Source organism: Diuraphis noxia, unplaced genomic scaffold, assembly GCF_037042655.1.
Source record: "Diuraphis noxia isolate RWA-SAM2 unplaced genomic scaffold, SU_Dnox_SAM2 contig0005, whole genome shotgun sequence".
NCBI lineage: Eukaryota > Metazoa > Arthropoda > Insecta > Hemiptera > Aphididae > Diuraphis > Diuraphis noxia.
In genome coordinates, this window is record NW_028301715.1 from 12,267,272 (window position 1) to 12,287,616 (window position 20,345).

The window sequence follows — 20,345 nt, forward strand, 5'->3', positions numbered from 1 at the left end:
AAGTTAGCATCTAGCGTTTCCTGGCATAATTATTCATCGTAGAAATGTCTTCTCTTGATAACTTGTAGGTATGTAGTAGAATATCGAACGTCTTTTTATGATCTACTTAATATGTATGAGATTGGATATTAGAATCTCTAATGTATTATTCTTATTAATTGATGTTTTGTTGTCTTTTTCTTTAGACTTTTGGAATATTTGCTTGATTGTGGCAATAGTGTTCAAGGACATTATTCATTTGGAATATTATTGAAAATTAGAATTTTGTTTTTGTAGCCCAATGTAGTGGTTTAGTATGATCAAATGAACCCTTCCTTGTATAAGGATTTCATGATTATGATCTGGAATCTGAATGGATAATCCATTTAATTTCTTGTAGCTTACATTTATTTATTTTTATAAATTAAAAATTTTTATTTTTATTTTTATTTTACTAAGCTAACATTGATTTGTAATTAGATATTTTAGTATTATTTTTAGGTACCTATAGTCTTGTAGAAATCTGTAAATTATGACATTTTAATTGGTTATTATGTTAAATTTGTATTTTTGTTGTATGGTTAACTTGTAAGAACATGATTTTATTCTTCTAACATGAATGATGTTTTCAGTTAGTTTATTATCAAAGATTAATTTTACTTTATAATTTAATTCTGATATTTATTTATTATTTTTAAATTATTTTAAATTGGCCTCTGTATTTTTGTGCTAATTTAGGCGTTTTGCCTATTTGTGAAAATGGAAATTTTATTAATTCTTGGTCACCTGGATTAAAGCTTACTATTCCGTGACTTTTGTCTAAATAATTTTTTTGTTTAATTTGTGCCATTTTTTTTATTACTATTTGTGGAATTTCGTTCCATATTTCGTTTAGTTCCTTTAATAATTTTTATATGTTGTAAGGCATGCTTTTTCTGGTATTAGTATAATATTTATTGGAAAATAAGGTTCAAAAAAATGCATTAGGAAAAAAAATGCTATAATTGGTATAATATGGTGTGCATTGTTGATAATATAATATGTTATTTATCATGACAAATTGTCGTGATTTCCTTAGACATCGCTTTTGTTGTAAATACAAAATTGATCTTTGGAATTTGATGGATTTATGTCATATATTCTTACCTAATTAATATCGTTTGTATTTATGTTATTGTATTATAGCCCGTCTCATACACTGTTTTATTTACCATTTTTATGTGATATATCAAAGGTGATATCTTATAGTTCGATATTATTTTTGAAAAAGAAACATTTGTTTGATATTATTGAAAATTCATTTTTCCCATGATTATGAACACTTACGTTTAGTAAACTTTGTTGTTTGTTTCAGTTATTTGATCATTGTTGTTATCCCTGGACATTTATTTTTTTCTTTTGTGTTTAAATCAGAATTATTTGTTAAAAGTGGGCCATGAATTATATTCCCGATAATCTGCTATGGATAATGTTTTATTTATTATTAGTCATCGTTTGGACTATAAATTTAATTTAATTTGAATCTAAACATCTCTGTGTTTAATTCATTTATAAAAAATGATTTAATCTTCTTTGGATCATATTTTATTTATCAATAGTCATCATTTGGACTATAATGTAGTTATAATATATTCTTATTTTATATGAATTTACACATCTCTGTGTTTAATTCATTTATAAAATATGTTTTAATCTTCTTTGGATTATATTTTATTTATCATTAGTCATCATTTGGACTATAATATAGTTATAATATTTTTTTAATTTATTTGAATCTATACATATTCTCTGTGTTTAATTCTTTTATAAAAAGTGTTTTAATCTTCTTTAGTTATATTTTATTTATCATTAGTCATCATTTGGACTATAATATAGTTATAATATTTTTTTATTTTATTTGAATCTAAACGTTTCTGTGTTTAATTTTTTTTTATACAATGTATTAATCTTCTTTGGATTAGGTATATTTTATTTATTATTAGTCGTCGTTTGGACTATAAATTTAATTTTATTTGAATCTTAACAACTATATGTTTAATTCATTTCTAAAAAATGTTTTAATCTTCTTTGGATTATATTTTATTTATTATTAGTCATCATTTGGACTATAATATAGTTATAATATTTTTTTATTTTATTTGAATCTAAACGTTTCTGTGTTTAATTTATTTATATACTATGTATTAATCTCCTTTGGATTATATTTTATTTATCATTATATAGTCATCATTTGGACTATAATATAGTTATAATATTTTTTATTTTATTTTAATTTATACATATTCTCTGTGTTTAATTCTTTTACAAAAAGTGTTTTAATCTTCTTTGGATTATATTTTATTTATCATTAGTCTTCGTTTGGTCTATAACTTTAATTTTATTTGAATCTAAACATCTCTGTGTTTAATTATTTTATAAAAAGTGTTTTAATCTTCTTTGGATTATATTTTATTTATTATTATTCAACGCTTTGACTATAATTTTAATTTTATTTGTTATTATATTAATATATTTATTTGATCTTTATTTATTATTAGTCATCATTTGGACTATAATATATTTTTTTATTTTATTTGAATCTAAATGTCTCTGTGTTTAATTTATTTATAAAAAATGTATAATCAATCTTCTTTGGATTATATTTTATTTATTATTAGTCGTCGTTTGGACTATAAATTTAATTTTATTTGAATCTTAACAACTATATGTTTAATTCATTTCTTAAAAATGTTTTAATCTTCTTTGGATTATATTTTATTTATTATTAGTCATCATTTGGACTATAATATAGTTATAATATTTTTTTAATTTATTTGAATTTAATCTTCTTTGGATTAGGTATATTTTATTTATTTTATTCGTCATAGCTTGGACTATTTATTTTAATTTTATTTGAATCTATACATATTCTCTGTGTTTAATTCTTTTATAAAAAGTGTTTTAATCTTCTTTGGATTATATTTTATTTATTATTAGTCATCATTTGGACTATAATGTAGTTATAATATATTCTTATTTTATTTGAATTTACACATCTCTGTGTTTAATTAATTTTATTTGTTATTATATTAATATATTTATTTGATCTTTATTTATTATTAGTCATCATTTGGACTATAATATAGTTATAATATAATTTTATTTTATTTGAATCTATACATCTCTGTGTTTAATTCGTTTATAAAAAATGTATAATTAATCTCCTTTGGATTATGTTTTATTTATTATTAGTCGTCGTTTAGACAATAACTTTAATTTAATTTGAATCTGAACATCTTTGTGTTCAATTCTTTTATAAAAAATGTATTAATCTTCTTTGGATTATATTTTCTTTATTATTAGTCATTGGATTATAATTTCAAATTTATTTGAATCCTAACAACTCTGTGTTTAATTCTTCGTTTAAAATATTCTTTTTAAAAATAATCTGATCAGGGTTATTTTAGTGAAATGTATATGTTTATTTAAATCTTTTATGAATAAGAGTTACTTTTTTTGGAAGCCACTTTGTGATGAATTAAATCCTAACATTTTAATAATATGTTAATTGCTATGCTATAGTTTGCTATTTTAATTGATAATAATCAAAAGTATTTTGAATGTCGGCTTTCTTTATCCTACCTTTTATTATTAATTAAAGCATATATTTATTATGATTGAATAGGAACGTGAGTATAGATATATAAAATTTAGTAATTTTATGTTACACCTGAGTCTGTGTTTCTTTATTAATTTGTCATTAATGATAATTTTGTTGTTGAAGTTGTATGAATATATATATTATATATGTTATTTTAATTTCTTGCCTGTTCATAAGTGAATAAATCGGTTAAATATTTTTATTTAAATCTTATAAAAATTATAGTTATAATTGTTTAGTATAACGATGTTGATTACAAATTTTGTTTTTTGATTAAATAGTTTTTTGGTTAATATAAGTATAATTGATTAAATAATTTTTTGTAGATGATTTAAATGGTGATTATTTGTATTATTTATACTTCTTAGTTTTTTGGTTTGGTCTCCAGTAAATTTGGTTTTTTTATACTGTATAATGGCAGTATTTATTTTGTAAATTATTGAAGATTAAATTTTTTATTTTTTGTAGCCCGACATACTAGGTTGGTATGATCAGATGAGCCTTTCCTTCTATGAGAATTTCATGATATCCAAAAATGATATTTACAATAGGGATTTTCATTTAAAAAGAATTATTAAGATTGATTTATCTAGTTTGATGTCCAACAAACAGAATTGAAAGATATTTACAGGTTAATGAGCAATAAAGTGTACCCTGTTATTTGAGACACATGATAGTATATTGTATATAGGTATTAAAAAAAAATCAAAAATTTTCTTTTTCTTTCATATTTAATATAATTATATTTTTATCCATACAAATATTTACCTAAGTGCTTGATTTTCAGTAAACTATCATAAGATGCACTAAAGTTAATTGTATCACATAAGTTTTTAAATATGCTGTGTACTACTACCAATCTAGAAATAAGCATACAATAAAGCTTACAAAAAAGAAAAAATATATAAAATGCATAAAAAGTCTTTGCTCTAGAAAACATAAAATGTTTTAAAATAAAAATTTGTAATAGTAATTTGTCCAGATAAAAGAAAAACAACTTTTGAAGGTGATTAAGAGTTAAAAGAATTTTATTATGAAATTGAAAGCAACTTATATTACTAGTTTCTTAAAATTAATCCAAATCTCTAATACTGGAAAGAAGAAATAAGATCTGGCGATAGTTAATTTTTCTGTGACATACTATCATTATTAAATTATTATTTTAGTTGAGTGTTGGAATCTATACTAGTGTTATCATACCTATACTTTTTCGACTAGTCTAATAGAATTTTTAAATTTAATATTTTAGAAAAAAAAAAAAAAAATTTGTTGTTCACGAATGTATTTATTACCTAAGTATTTAATATTTTAAGTGACATACGTGTTGTTGTTATTATTAGCTATAAAAAAAAAATATATTTTTGAACTTGATGAAAAATAGACGAACAATTACTAATTATCTTATATAGTAGATATGGTTTCTATATGTTAAAAAAATAAATTTTGGACCTAAAGGTCAACACATCGACTGTTGTTGATAGCTCCCGGATGGGCAACCACCTGGGTTCTTAGCGACGAATTCTTGTCTTATTTACATGTGTTTAAACCAAACAGTAAAATCAGGTTATGCAGTTGATATCTTGAAAACAAAAAAATTGCCTCTGGCCTGGTATGTGCATTGCACACTAGTCGTAAACTGTATTTTGGGGTATGGTGTGGCGCGGTGATTTGCCGTGGTCAAACATCGCCTGGCGTCACTAGCTTCTGGATGGGTGACCACCTGGGTTCTTAGTGACGAATCCTTACCCCACAAACTCACGTGTTTCTAAACAAACACACGCAATATGGATGTATAATTGCCGAAGGATTTGTTTAAAAAAAAAACGTATATTATGTAATCATAAAAATAATAAGAAACCAATTGTACATTGTTTAAGTCTATATGAGATATTATACTTCATTCCATAACTTTTTAATAATAATGATTAACAATAAGTATGTAATTTGAGATATTTTAGATGATTAAATTTTCTTCTGGACAATTGATCTTTATCACAAAAAATGTACAAACACACTGATGTAAAGATTACCAATCACACAGCAAAATGTTATAATGAAATAATAATATTTTATTGTAGAAAAAATTATGTAAACATTTTTTTAGATCGTTTCATTTAAAAAATATTCAAAATCGTAATATTTCAATTTCTGGTGTCTAGGGTTCTTTTTATTAGGCACCAAATAAAAATAAAAATAAAATTACCATTATGGTATCACCAGATGTTTTTGGGTCCAGAAAAGCATGATAACTATAATTTTAGTGTGTTGGAAGGGGAAATAATTTAGATATTACACCATTATTGTAATAATATTACAAAAGTTGTTTTGCTTTAATGAGGACGTCGCACTCTCATTCACACATAAATCTTTAATAATTATTAGTTATTATTTGTACAATTTACATCCAATCATACTTGCGAGTTTAGATGACAATTTTTGATTAGGACTTGATAGAATGTACTAAGGATGTGTTAACAACAGTTCCCCTCCCGTATACTCATTTATGAACTCATCGCGGCCAGACACTCGTGGTCATATAAATATGTGCTTAAAGTTATGTACACCAAAAAAAATGGGAATGGCTCTATCCATAATATATTATCTAAGAAGCAGTTGCACCGAAGTCCTAAAAATCTAGTAGGGAGAAAAATATTTCTAGAGGCTCAACATCTTAATAATAAGAGCTATTTCTAAGAGGTTAACAATCAATAGAACAACTTGATAAGTAAACACTTATATCGGAAATCAACTAAGGATCTTTTTATTCAAAGTGTCCCAGTTAACCATCCGTTTGTCCCGCGTTACCCAAATAGCATTTATTTTTCTACGATCATTTAGATTGATACTTATTAAACCCAGTGTCGTAGTCAGCCTTCCAGAGGGGTATTGGGTGTATAGTACTGTATACACTTTTTCCCTTCCCAAATCCTAACCCTGGCTACGGCACTGCCTTCCCCGCGGACATGCAGATGGTTAATTAAGTCATTAGGAGGTTTGTTTAGGTTAGGTACCTATAGAGAATGGTAAGTTGAGCTCGAGTGATGATAGATGACTATCATCACTGGTCGTCACCTTTGCAAAGATCTTTTCCTACTAACTAACAAGGTATTCAGAATTGTCAACATACCAATGAAAAATATTTAAAAATTAACGAGGAAAATATTAATACTAAAATATAAGTATAATAACTTATATATTAGTGAATTAAACATACTTTTTTTTTAGCTTTTATAATAAATACTTAATACTTAAATATTATATATACCTGTATATATTGTCATAATTTGGATCACGGTTTTAAAGCCATACGAGTAATAGTGTTATACCAGTATTTCATATGAACTAATATCAATCACAATAAATATTGAGTCCTCTGATCATAATTTGTTCAATATACAATAAAAAAACTATAATTATATATAATTTATAGTTTATTTTTGTGTTCACAATTTCCAAACTTTATAACTACTTGCAACTAAAAAATATGATTTTATCATGACATAGCTATCCTTCATTAATTTTTCTTGAGAAAACATAGTTAAGTCTTCATTGTGTATTCTAAGACTATAATTTTTTCCAAATTTCTTTTTTGATCCTTAAAATTCATTTGCCTGTGGACACCAATACCACCTTTCCATTTTTATTTTCGAAAAATAGATCTAGTATATTTTTGTGTATACAATTTTTAAACTTTGTTAGCCACTTGCCATTAAAAAACATATTTAGATCATAATTAAATTATCCTTCATATCTTATTCCATCAACTTTGCTTGAGAATACATTGTGCAGTCTTCATTGTGTATTCTAAGACTATAATTTTTTCCAAATTTCTTTTTTGATCCATAAAATTCATTTGCCTGTGGGCGCCAATACCCCCTTCCATTTTTATTTTCAAAATATAGTTCTAGTTTATTTTTGTGTACACAATTTTTAAACCTTATTTGCCACACCCCTCTAAAAAACATAATTATCCTTCTTTTATTTTTCTTGAGAATACATAATGCAGTTTTAATTGTGTATTCCAAGATTATAGTTTTATGCCAATTTCTTTTTTGATCCTTAAAAATCATTTGCCTGCGGGCGCCAATATCCCCCTTCCATTTTTATTTTCAAAATATGGTTCTAGTTTATTTTTGTGTACACAATTTTTAAACCTTATTAGCCACATCCCACTAAAAAACATAATTATCCTTCTTTTATTTTTCTTGAGAATACATAATGCAGTTTTCATTGTGTATTCCAAGACTATAATTTTTTGCCAATTTCTTTTTTGAGACTTAAAAATCATTTGCCTGCGGGCGTCAATACCCCCCTTCCATATTTATTTTCAAAATATAATTCTAGTTTATTTTTGTGTCAAAATTTTTAAATTTTATTAGCCACATCCCTCTAAAAAAACATAATTATCCTTCTCTTATTTTTCTTGAGAATACATAATGCAGTTTTAATTGTGTATTCCAAGATTATAATTTTTTGCCAATTTCTTTTTTGATCCTTAAAAATTATTTGCCTGCGGGCGCCAATGACCCCCTTCCATTTTTATTTTCAAAATATAGTTCTAGTTTATTTTAGTGTACACAATTTTTAAACTTTATTATCCACATGCCACTAAAAAAAACATAATTTTATCATGATTTAATTATCCTAATTTTATTTTTATTGAGAATACATAGTGCAGTATTCATTGTGTATTCATTGTGTATTCAAAGATTATAATTTTTTCCAAATTTATTTTTTGATCCTTAAAAATCATTTGCCTGCGGGCGTCAATACCCCCCTTCCATTTTTATTTTCAAAATATAGTTCTAGTTTATATTTGTGTACACAATTTTAAAACTTTATTAGCCACATCCCTCTAAAAAACATAATTATCCTTCTTTTACTTTTCTAGAGAATACATAGCGTGGTATTCATTGTATATTCCAAGACTATAATTTTTTCAAAATTTCTTTTTTGATACTTAAAATTCATTTGCCTGCGGGCGCCAATACCCCCCTTCCATTTTTATTTTCAAAATATAATTCTAGTTTATTTTTGTGTACACAATTTTTAAATTTTATTAGCCACATCCCTCTAAAAAAACATAATTATCCTTCTTTTATTTTTCTTGAGAATACATAATGCAGTTTTAATTGTGTATTCCAAGATTATAATTTTTTGCATATTTCTTTTTTGATCCTTAAAAATCATTTGCCTGCGGGCGCCAATACCCCCTTCCATTTTTATTTTCAAAATATAGTTCTAGTTTATTTTTGTGTACACAATTTTTAAACCTTATTAGCCACATCCCACTAAAAAACATAATTATCCTTCTTTTATTTTTCTTGAGAATACATAATGCAGTTTTCATTGTGTATTCCAAGACTATAATTTTTTGCCAATTTCTTTTTTGATACTTAAAAATCATTTGCCTGCGGGCGCCAATATCCCCCTTCCATTTTTATTTTCAAAACATAGTTCTAGTTTATTTTTGTGTACACAATTTTTAAACTTTATTAGCCACATCCCACTAAAAAACATAATTATCCTTCTTTTATTTTTCTTGAGAATACATAATGCAGTTTTCATTGTGTATTCCAAGACTATAATTTTATGCCAATTTCTTTTTTGATCCTTAAAAATCATTTGCCTGCAGGCGCCAATATCCCCCTTCCATTTTTATTTTCAAAATATGGTTCTAGTTTATTTTTGTGTACACAATTTTTAAAACTTATTATTCACATGCCGCTAAAAAAACATAATTTTATCATGATTTAATTATCCTTATTTTATTTTTCTTGAGAATACATAGTGCAGTATTCATTGTGTATTCAAAGATTATAATTTTTTCCAAATTTATTTTTTGATCCTTAAAAATCATTTGCCTGCTGGCGTCAATACCCCCCTTTCTTTTTTCTTTTCAAAATATAGTTCTAGTTTATATTTGTGTACACAATTTTAAAACTTTATTAGCCACATCCCTCTAAAAAACATAATTATCCTTCTTTTACTTTTCTAGAGAATACATAGCGCAGTATTCATTGTATATTCCAAGACTATAATTTTTTGCCAATTTCTTTTTTGATACTTAAAATTCATTTGCCTGCGGGCGCCAATACCCCCCTTCCATATTTATTTTCAAAATATAATTCTAGTTTATTTTTCTGTACACAATTTTTAAATTTTATTAGCCACATCCCTCTAAAAAAACATAATTATCCTTCTCTTATTTTTCTTGAGAATACATAATGCAGTTTTAATTGTGTATTCCAAGATTATAATTTTTTGCCAATTTCTTTTTTGATCCTTAAAAATCATTTGCCTGCCGCCGCCAATACCCCCTTCCATTTTTATTTTCAAAATATAGTTCTAGTTCATTTTTGTGTACACAATTTTTAAACCTTATTTGCCACATCCCTCTAAAAAACATAATTATCCTTCTTTTACTTTTCTAGAGAATACATAGCGCAGTATTCATTGTATATTCCAAGACTATAATTTTTTGCCAATTTCTTTTTTGATACTTAAAATTCATTTGCCTGCGGGCGCCAATACCCCCCTTCTATTTTTATTTTCAAAATATAGTTCTTGTTTATTTTAGTGTACACAATTTTTAAAATTTATTATCCACATGCCGCTAAATAAAACATAATTTTATCATGATTTAATTATCCTAATTTTATTTTTATTGAGAATACATAGTGCAGTATTCATTGTGTATTCAAAGATTATAATTTTTTCCAAATTTCTTTTTTGATCCATAAAAATCATTTGCCTGCGGGCGCCAATATCCCCCTTCCATTTTTATTTTCAAAATATAGTTCTAGTTTATTTTTGTGTACACAATTTTTAAACTTTATTAGCCACATCCCACTAAAAAACATAATTATCCTTCTTTTACTTTTCTAGAGAATACATAGCGTGGTATTCATTGTATATTCCAAGACTATAATTTTTTCAAAATTTCTTTTTTGATACTTAAAATTCATTTGCCTGCCGGCGCCAATACCCCCCTTCCATTTTTATTTTCAAAATATAATTCTAGTTTATTTTTGTGTCCACAATTTTTAAATTTTATTTGCCACATCCCTCTAAAAAAACATAATTATCCTTCTTTTATTTTTCTTGAGAATACATAATGCAGTTTTAATTGTGTATTCCAAGATTATAATTTTTTCCAAATTTCTTTTTTGATCCATAAAAATCATTTGCCTGCGGGCGCCAATACCCCCCTTCCATTTTTATTTTCAAAATATAGTTCTAGTTTATTTTAGTGTACACAATTTTTAAACTTTATTATCCACATGCCGCTAAAAAAAACATAATTTTATCATGATTTAATTATCCTAATTTTATTTTTATTGAGAATACATAGTGCAGTATTCATTATGTATTCAAAGATTATAATTTTTTCCAAATTTATTTTTTGATCCTTAAAAATCATTTGCCTGCCGGCGCCAATACCCCCTTCCATTTTTATTTTCAAAATATAGTTCTAGTTCATTTTTGTGTACACAATTTTTAAACCTTATTTGCCACATCCCTCTAAAAAACATAATTATCCTTCTTTTACTTTTCTAGTGAATACATAGCGCAGTATTCATTGTATATTCCAAGACTATAATTTTTTGCCAATTTCTTTTTTGATACTTAAAATTCATTTGCCTGCGGGCGCCAATACCCCCCTTCTATTTTTATTTTCAAAATATAGTTCTTGTTTATTTTAGTGTACACAATTTTTAAAATTTATTATCCACATGCCGCTAAATAAAACATAATTTTATCATGATTTAATTATCCTAATTTTATTTTTATTGAGAATACATAGTGCAGTATTCATTGTGTATTCAAAGATTATAATTTTTTCCAAGTTTCTTTTTTGATCCTTAAAAATCATTTGCCTGCGGGCGCCAATACCCCCTTCCATTTTTATTTTCAAAATATAGTTCTAGTTTATTTTAGTGTACACAATTTTTAAACTTTATTATCCACATGCTGCTAAAAAAAACATAATTTTATCATGATTTAATTATCCTAATTTTATTTTTATTGAGAATACATAGTGCAGTATTCATTGTATATTCAAGACTATAATTATTTTGCCAATTTCTTTTTTGATACTTAAAATTCATTTGCCTGCGGGCGCCAATATCCCCCTTCCATTTTTATTTTCAAAATATAGTTCTAGTTTAATTTTGTGTACAAAATTTTTAAATTTATTATCCACATGCCGCTAAAAAAACATAATTTTATCATGATTTAATTATCCTTATTTTATTTTTCTTGAGAATACATAGTGCAGTATTCATTGTGTATTCAAAGATTATAATTTTTTCCAAATTTCTTTTTTGATCCATAAAAATCATTTGCCTGCGGGCGCCAATACCCCCCTTCCATTTTTATTTTCAAAATATAGTTCTAGTTTATTTTAGTGTACACAATTTTTAAACTTTATTATCCACATGCCGCTAAAAAAAACATAATTTTATCATGATTTAATTATCCTAATTTTATTTTTATTGAGAATACATAGTGCAGTATTCATTATGTATTCAAAGATTATAATTTTTTCCAAATTTATTTTTTGATCCTTAAAAATCATTTGCCTGCGGGCGCCAATACCCCCTTCCATTTTTATTTTCAAAATATAGTTCTAGTTTATTTTTGTGTACACAATTTTTAAACCTTATTTGCCACATCCCTCTAAAAAACATAATTATCCTTCTTTTACTTTTCTAGAGAATACATAGCGCAGTATTCATTGTATATTCAAGACTATAATTATTTTGCCAATTTCTTTTTTGATACTTAAAATTCATTTGCCTGCGGGCGCCAATATCCCCCTTCCATTTTTATTTTCAAAATATAGTTCTAGTTTAATTTTGTGTACAAAATTTTTAAAATTTATTATCCACATGCCGCTAAAAAAACATAATTTTATCATGATTTAATTATCCTTATTTTATTTTTCTTGAGAATACATAGTGCAGTATTCATTGTGTATTCAAAGATTATAATTTTTTCCAAATTTCTTTTTTGATCCATAAAAATCATTTGCCTGCGGGCGCCAATACCCCCCTTCCATTTTTATTTTCAAAATATAGTTCTAGTTTATTTTAGTGTACACAATTTTTAAACTTTATTATCCACATGCCGCTAAAAAAACATAATTTTATCATGATTTAATTATCCTAATTTTATTTTTATTGATAATACATAGTGCAGTATTCATTATGTATTCAAAGATTATAATTTTTTCCAAATTTAATTTTTGATCCTTAAAAATCATTTGCCTGCGGGCGCCAATACCCCCTTCCATTTTTATTTTCAAAATATAGTTCTAGTTTATTTTTGTGTACACAATTTTTAAACCTTATTTGCCACATCCCTCTAAAAAACATAATTATCCTTCTTTTACTTTTCTAGAGAATACATAGCGCAGTATTCATTGTATATTCCAAGACTATAATTTTTTGCCAATTTCTTTTTTGATACTTAAAATTCATTTGCCTGCGGGTGCCAATACCCCCCTTCCATTTTTATTTTCAAAATATAATTCTAGTTAATTTTTTGTACACAATTTTTAATCTTTATTAGCCACATCCCACTAAAAAACATAATTATCCTTCTTTTATTTTTCTTGAGAATACATAATGCAGTTTTCATTGTGTATTCCAAGACTATAATTTTTTGCCAATTTCTTTTTTGATACTTAAAAATCATTTGCCTGCGGGCGCCAATATCCCGCTTCCATTTTTATTTTCAAAATATAGTTCTAGTTTATTTTTGTGTACACAATTTTTAAACCTTATTTGCCACATCCCTCTAAAAAACATAATTATCCTTCTTTTACTTTTCTAGAGAATACATAGCGCAGTATTCATTGTATATTCCAAGACTATAATTTTTTGCCAATTTCTTTTTTGATACTTAAAATTCATTTGCCTGCCGGCGCCAATACCCCCCTTCCATTTTTATTTTCAAAATATAATTCTAGTTTATTTTTGTGTCCACAATTTTTAAATTTTATTTGCCACATCCCTCTAAAAAAACATAATTATCCTTCTTTTATTTTTCTTGAGAATACATAATGCAGTTTTAATTGTGTATTCCAAGATTATAATTTTTTCCAAATTTCTTTTTTGATCCATAAAAATCATTTGCCTGCGGGCGCCAATACCCCCCTTCCATTTTTATTTTCAAAATATAGTTCTAGTTTATTTTAGTGTACACAATTTTTAAACTTTATTATCCACATGCCGCTAAAAAAAACATAATTTTATCATGATTTAATTATCCTAATTTTATTTTTATTGAGAATACATAGTGCAGTATTCATTATGTATTCAAAGATTATAATTTTTTCCAAATTTATTTTTTGATCCTTAAAAATCATTTGCCTGCCGGCGCCAATACCCCCTTCCATTTTTATTTTCAAAATATAGTTCTAGTTCATTTTTGTGTACACAATTTTTAAACCTTATTTGCCACATCCCTCTAAAAAACATAATTATCCTTCTTTTACTTTTCTAGTGAATACATAGCGCAGTATTCATTGTATATTCCAAGACTATAATTTTTTGCCAATTTCTTTTTTGATACTTAAAATTCATTTGCCTGCGGGCGCCAATACCCCCCTTCTATTTTTATTTTCAAAATATAGTTCTTGTTTATTTTAGTGTACACAATTTTTAAAATTTATTATCCACATGCCGCTAAATAAAACATAATTTTATCATGATTTAATTATCCTAATTTTATTTTTATTGAGAATACATAGTGCAGTATTCATTGTGTATTCAAAGATTATAATTTTTTCCAAGTTTCTTTTTTGATCCTTAAAAATCATTTGCCTGCGGGCGCCAATACCCCCTTCCATTTTTATTTTCAAAATATAGTTCTAGTTTATTTTAGTGTACACAATTTTTAAACTTTATTATCCACATGCTGCTAAAAAAAACATAATTTTATCATGATTTAATTATCCTAATTTTATTTTTATTGAGAATACATAGTGCAGTATTCATTGTATATTCAAGACTATAATTATTTTGCCAATTTCTTTTTTGATACTTAAAATTCATTTGCCTGCGGGCGCCAATATCCCCCTTCCATTTTTATTTTCAAAATATAGTTCTAGTTTAATTTTGTGTACAAAATTTTTAAATTTATTATCCACATGCCGCTAAAAAAACATAATTTTATCATGATTTAATTATCCTTATTTTATTTTTCTTGAGAATACATAGTGCAGTATTCATTGTGTATTCAAAGATTATAATTTTTTCCAATTTTCTTTTTTGATCCATAAAAATCATTTGCCTGCGGGCGCCAATACCCCCCTTCCATTTTTATTTTCAAAATATAGTTCTAGTTTATTTTAGTGTACACAATTTTTAAACTTTATTATCCACATGCCGCTAAAAAAAACATAATTTTATCATGATTTAATTATCCTAATTTTATTTTTATTGAGAATACATAGTGCAGTATTCATTATGTATTCAAAGATTATAATTTTTTCCAAATTTATTTTTTGATCCTTAAAAATCATTATTCTGCGGGCGCCAATACCCCCTTCCATTTTTATTTTCAAAATATAGTTCTAGTTTATTTTTGTGTACACAATTTTTAAACCTTATTTGCCACATCCCTCTAAAAAACATAATTATCCTTCTTTTACTTTTCTAGAGAATACATAGCGCAGTATTCATTGTATATTCAAGACTATAATTATTTTGCCAATTTCTTTTTTGATACTTAAAATTCATTTGCCTGCGGGCGCCAATATCCCCCTTCCATTTTTATTTTCAAAATATAGTTCTAGTTTAATTTTGTGTACAAAATTTTTAAAATTTATTATCCACATGCCGCTAAAAAAACATAATTTTATCATGATTTAATTATCCTTATTTTATTTTTCTTGAGAATACATAGTGCAGTATTCATTGTGTATTCAAAGATTATAATTTTTTCCAAATTTCTTTTTTGATCCATAAAAATCATTTGCCTGCGGGCGCCAATACCCCCCTTCCATTTTTATTTTCAAAATATAGTTCTAGTTTATTTTAGTGTACACAATTTTTAAACTTTATTATCCACATGCCGCTAAAAAAACATAATTTTATCATGATTTAATTATCCTAATTTTATTTTTATTGAGAATACATAGTGCAGTATTCATTATGTATTCAAAGATTATAATTTTTTCCAAATTTAATTTTTGATCCTTAAAAATCATTTGCCTGCGGGCGCCAATACCCCCTTCCATTTTTATTTTCAAAATATAGTTCTAGTTTATTTTTGTGTACACAATTTTTAAACCTTATTTGCCACATCCCTCTAAAAAACATAATTATCCTTCTTTTACTTTTCTAGAGAATACATAGCGCAGTATTCATTGTATATTCCAAGACTATAATTTTTTGCCAATTTCTTTTTTGATACTTAAAATTCATTTGCCTGCGGGTGCCAATACCCCCCTTCCATTTTTATTTTCAAAATATAATTCTAGTTAATTTTTTGTACACAATTTTTAATCTTTATTAGCCACATCCCACTAAAAAACATAATTATCCTTCTTTTATTTTTCTTGAGAATACATAATGCAGTTTTCATTGTGTATTCCAAGACTATAATTTTTTGCCAATTTCTTTTTTGATACTTAAAAATCATTTGCCTGCGGGCGCCAATATCCCGCTTCCATTTTTATTTTCAAAATATAGTTCTAGTTTATTTTTGTGTACACAATTTTTAAACCTTATTTGCCACATCCCTCTAAAAAACATAATTATCCTTCTTTTACTTTTCTAGAGAATACATAGCGCAGTATTCATTGTATATTCAAGACTATAATTATTTTGCCAATTTCTTTTTTGATACTTAAAATTCATTTGCCTGCGGGCACCAATATCCCCCTTCCATTTTTATTTTCAAAATATAGTTCTAGTTTAATTTTGTGTACAAAATTTTTAAAATTTATTATCCACATGCCGCTAAAAAAACATAATTTTATCATGATTTAATTATCCTTATTTTATTTTTCTTGAGAATACATAGTGCAGTATTCATTGTGTATTCAAAGATTATAATTTTTTCCAAATTTCTTTTTTGATCCATAAAAATCATTTGCCTGCGGGCGCCAATACCCCCCTTCCATTTTTATTTTCAAAATATAGTTCTAGTTTATTTTATTGTACACAATTTTTAAACTTTATTATCCACATGCCGCTAAAAAAAACATAATTTTATCATGATTTAATTATCCTAATTTTATTTTTATTGAGAATACATAGTGCAGTATTCATTATGTATTCAAAGATTATAATTTTTTCCAAATTTAATTTTTGATCCTTAAAAATCATTTGCCTGCGGGCGCCAATACCCACTTCCATTTTTACTTTCAAAATATAGTTCTAGTTTATTTTTGTGTACACAATTTTTAAACCTTATTAGCCACATCCCACTAAAAAACATAATTATCCTTCTTTTATTTTTCTTGAGATTACATAGTGCAGTATTCATTGTATATTCCAACACTATAATTTTTTGCCAATTTCTTTTTTGATACTTAAAATTCATTTGCCTGCGGGAGCCAATACCCCCCTTCCATTTTTATTTTCAAAATATAATTCTAGTTTATTTTTGTGTACACAATTTTTAAATTTTATTAGCCACATCCCTCTAAAAAACATAATTATCCTTCTTTTATTTTTCTTGAGAATACATAATGCAGTTTTAATTGTGTATTCCAAGATTATAATTTTTTGCCAATTTCTTTTTGGATCCTTAAAAATCATTTGCCTGCGGGCGCCAATACCCCCCTTCCATTTTTATTTTCAAAATATAATACTAGTTTATTTTTTTGTACACAATTTTAAAACTTTATTAGCCACATCCCACTAAAAAACATAATTATCCTTCTTTTATTTTTCTTGAGAATACATAATGCAGTTTTAATTGTGTATTCCAAGATTATAATTTTTTTCCAATTTCTTTTTTGATCCTTAAAAATCATTTGCCTGCGGGCGCCAATATCCCCCTTCCATTTTTATTTTCAAAATATGGTTCTAGTTTATTTTTGTGTACACAATTTTTAAAATTTATTATTCATTTGCCGCTAAAAAAACATAATTTTATCATGATTTAATTATCCTTATTTTATGTTTCTTGAGAATACATAGTGCAGTATTCATTGTGTATTCAAAGATTATAATTTTTTCCAAATTTATTTTTTGATCCATAAAAATCATTTGCCTGCGGGCGCCAATACCCCCCTTCCATTTTTATTTTCAAAATATAGTTCTAGTTTATTTTAGTGTACACAATTTTTAAACTTTATTATCCACATGCCGCTAAAAAAAACATAATTTTATCATGATTTAATTATCCTAATTTTATGTTTCTTGAGAATACATAGTGCAGTATTCATTGTGTATTCAAAGATTATAATTTTTTCCAAATTTGTTTTTTGATCCATAAAAATCATTTGCCTGCTGGCGCCAATACCCCCCTTCCATTTTTATTTTCAAAATATAGTTCTAGTTTATTTTAGTGTACACAATTTTTAAACTTTATTATCCACATGCCGCTAAAAAAAACATAATTTTATCATGATTTAATTATCCTAATTTTATTTTTATTGAGAATACATAGTGCAGTATTCATTGTATTTTCCAAGACTATAATTTTTTGCCAATTTCTTTTTTGATACTTAAAATTCATTTGCCTGCGGGTGCCAATACCCCCCTTCCATTTTTATTTTCAAAATATAATTCTAGTTAATTTTTTTGTACACAATTTTTAATCTTTATTAGCCACATCCCACTAAAAAACATAATTATCCTTCTTTTATTTTTCTTGAGAATACATAGCGCAGTATTCATTGTGTATTCAAAGATTATAATTTTTTCCAAATTTCTTTTTTGATCCATAAAAATCATTTGCCTGCGGGCGCCAATACCCCCCTTCCATTTTTATTTTCAAAATATAATTCTAGTTTATTTTTTTGTACACAATTTTAAAACTTTATTAGCCACATCCCACTAAAAAACATAATTATCCTTCTTTTATTTTTCTTGAGAATACATAATGCAGTTTTAATTGTGTATTCCAAGATTATAATTTTTTGCCAATTTCTTTTTTGATCCTTAAAAATCATTTGCCTGCGGGCGCCAATATCCCCCTTCCATTTTTATTTTCAAAATATGGTTCTAGTTTATTTTTGTGTACACAATTTTTAAAATTTATTATTCATTTGCCGCTAAAAAAACATAGTTTTATCATGATTTAATTATCCTTATTTTATGTTTCTTGAGAATACATAGTGCAGTATTCATTGTGTATTCATTGTGTATTCAAAGATTATAATTTTTTCCAAATTTATTTTTTGATCCTTAAAAATCATTTGCCTGCGGGCGCCAATACCCCCTTCCATTTTTATTTTCAAAATATAGTTCTAGTTTATTTTTGTGTACACAATTTTTAAACTTTATTAGCCACATCCCACTAAAAAACATAATTATCCTTATTTTATTTTTCTTGAGAATACATAGTGCAGTATTCATTGTGTATTCAAAGATTATAATTTTTTCCAAATTTATTTTTTGATCCTTAAAAATCATTTGCCTGCTGGCGTCAATACCCCCCTTTCTTTTTTCTTTTCAAAATATAGTTCTAGTTTATATTTGTGTACACAATTTTAAAACTTTATTAGCCACATCCCTCTAAAAAACATAATTATCCTTCTTTTACTTTTCTAGAGAATACATAGCGCAGTATTCATTGTATATTCCAAGACTATAATTTTTTGCCAATTTCTTTTTTGATACTTAAAATTCATTTGCCTGCGGGCGCCAATACCCCCCTTCCATATTTATTTTCAAAATATAATTCTAGTTTATTTTTCTGTACACAATTTTTAAATTTTATTAGCCACATCCCTCTAAAAAAACATAATTATCCTTCTCTTATTTTTCTTGAGAATACATAATGCAGTTTTAATTGTGTATTCCAAGATTATAATTTTTTGCCAATTTCTTTTTTGATCCTTAAAAATCATTTGCCTGCCGCCGCCAATACCCCCTTCCATTTTTATTTTCAAAATATAGTTCTAGTTCATTTTTGTGTACACAATTTTTAAACCTTATTTGCCACATCCCTCTAAAAAACATAATTATCCTTCTTTTACTTTTCTAGAGAATACATAGCGCAGTATTCATTGTATATTCCAAGACTATAATTTTTTGCCAATTTCTTTTTTGATACTTAAAATTCATTTGCCTGCGGGCGCCAATACCCCCCTTCTATTTTTATTTTCAAAATATAGTTCTTGTTTATTTTAGTGTACACAATTTTTAAAATTTATTATCCACATGCCGCTAAATAAAACATAATTTTATCATGATTTAATTATCCTAATTTTATTTTTATTGAGAATACATAGTGCAGTATTCATTGTGTATTCAAAGATTATAATTTTTTCCAAATTTCTTTTTTGATCCATAAAAATCATTTGCCTGCGGGCGCCAATATCCCCCTTCCATTTTTATTTTCAAAATATAGTTCTAGTTTATTTTTGTGTACACAATTTTTAAACTTTATTAGCCACATCCCACTAAAAAACATAATTATCCTTCTTTTACTTTTCTAGAGAATACATAGCGTGGTATTCATTGTATATTCCAAGACTATAATTTTTTCAAAATTTCTTTTTTGATACTTAAAATTCATTTGCCTGCCGGCGCCA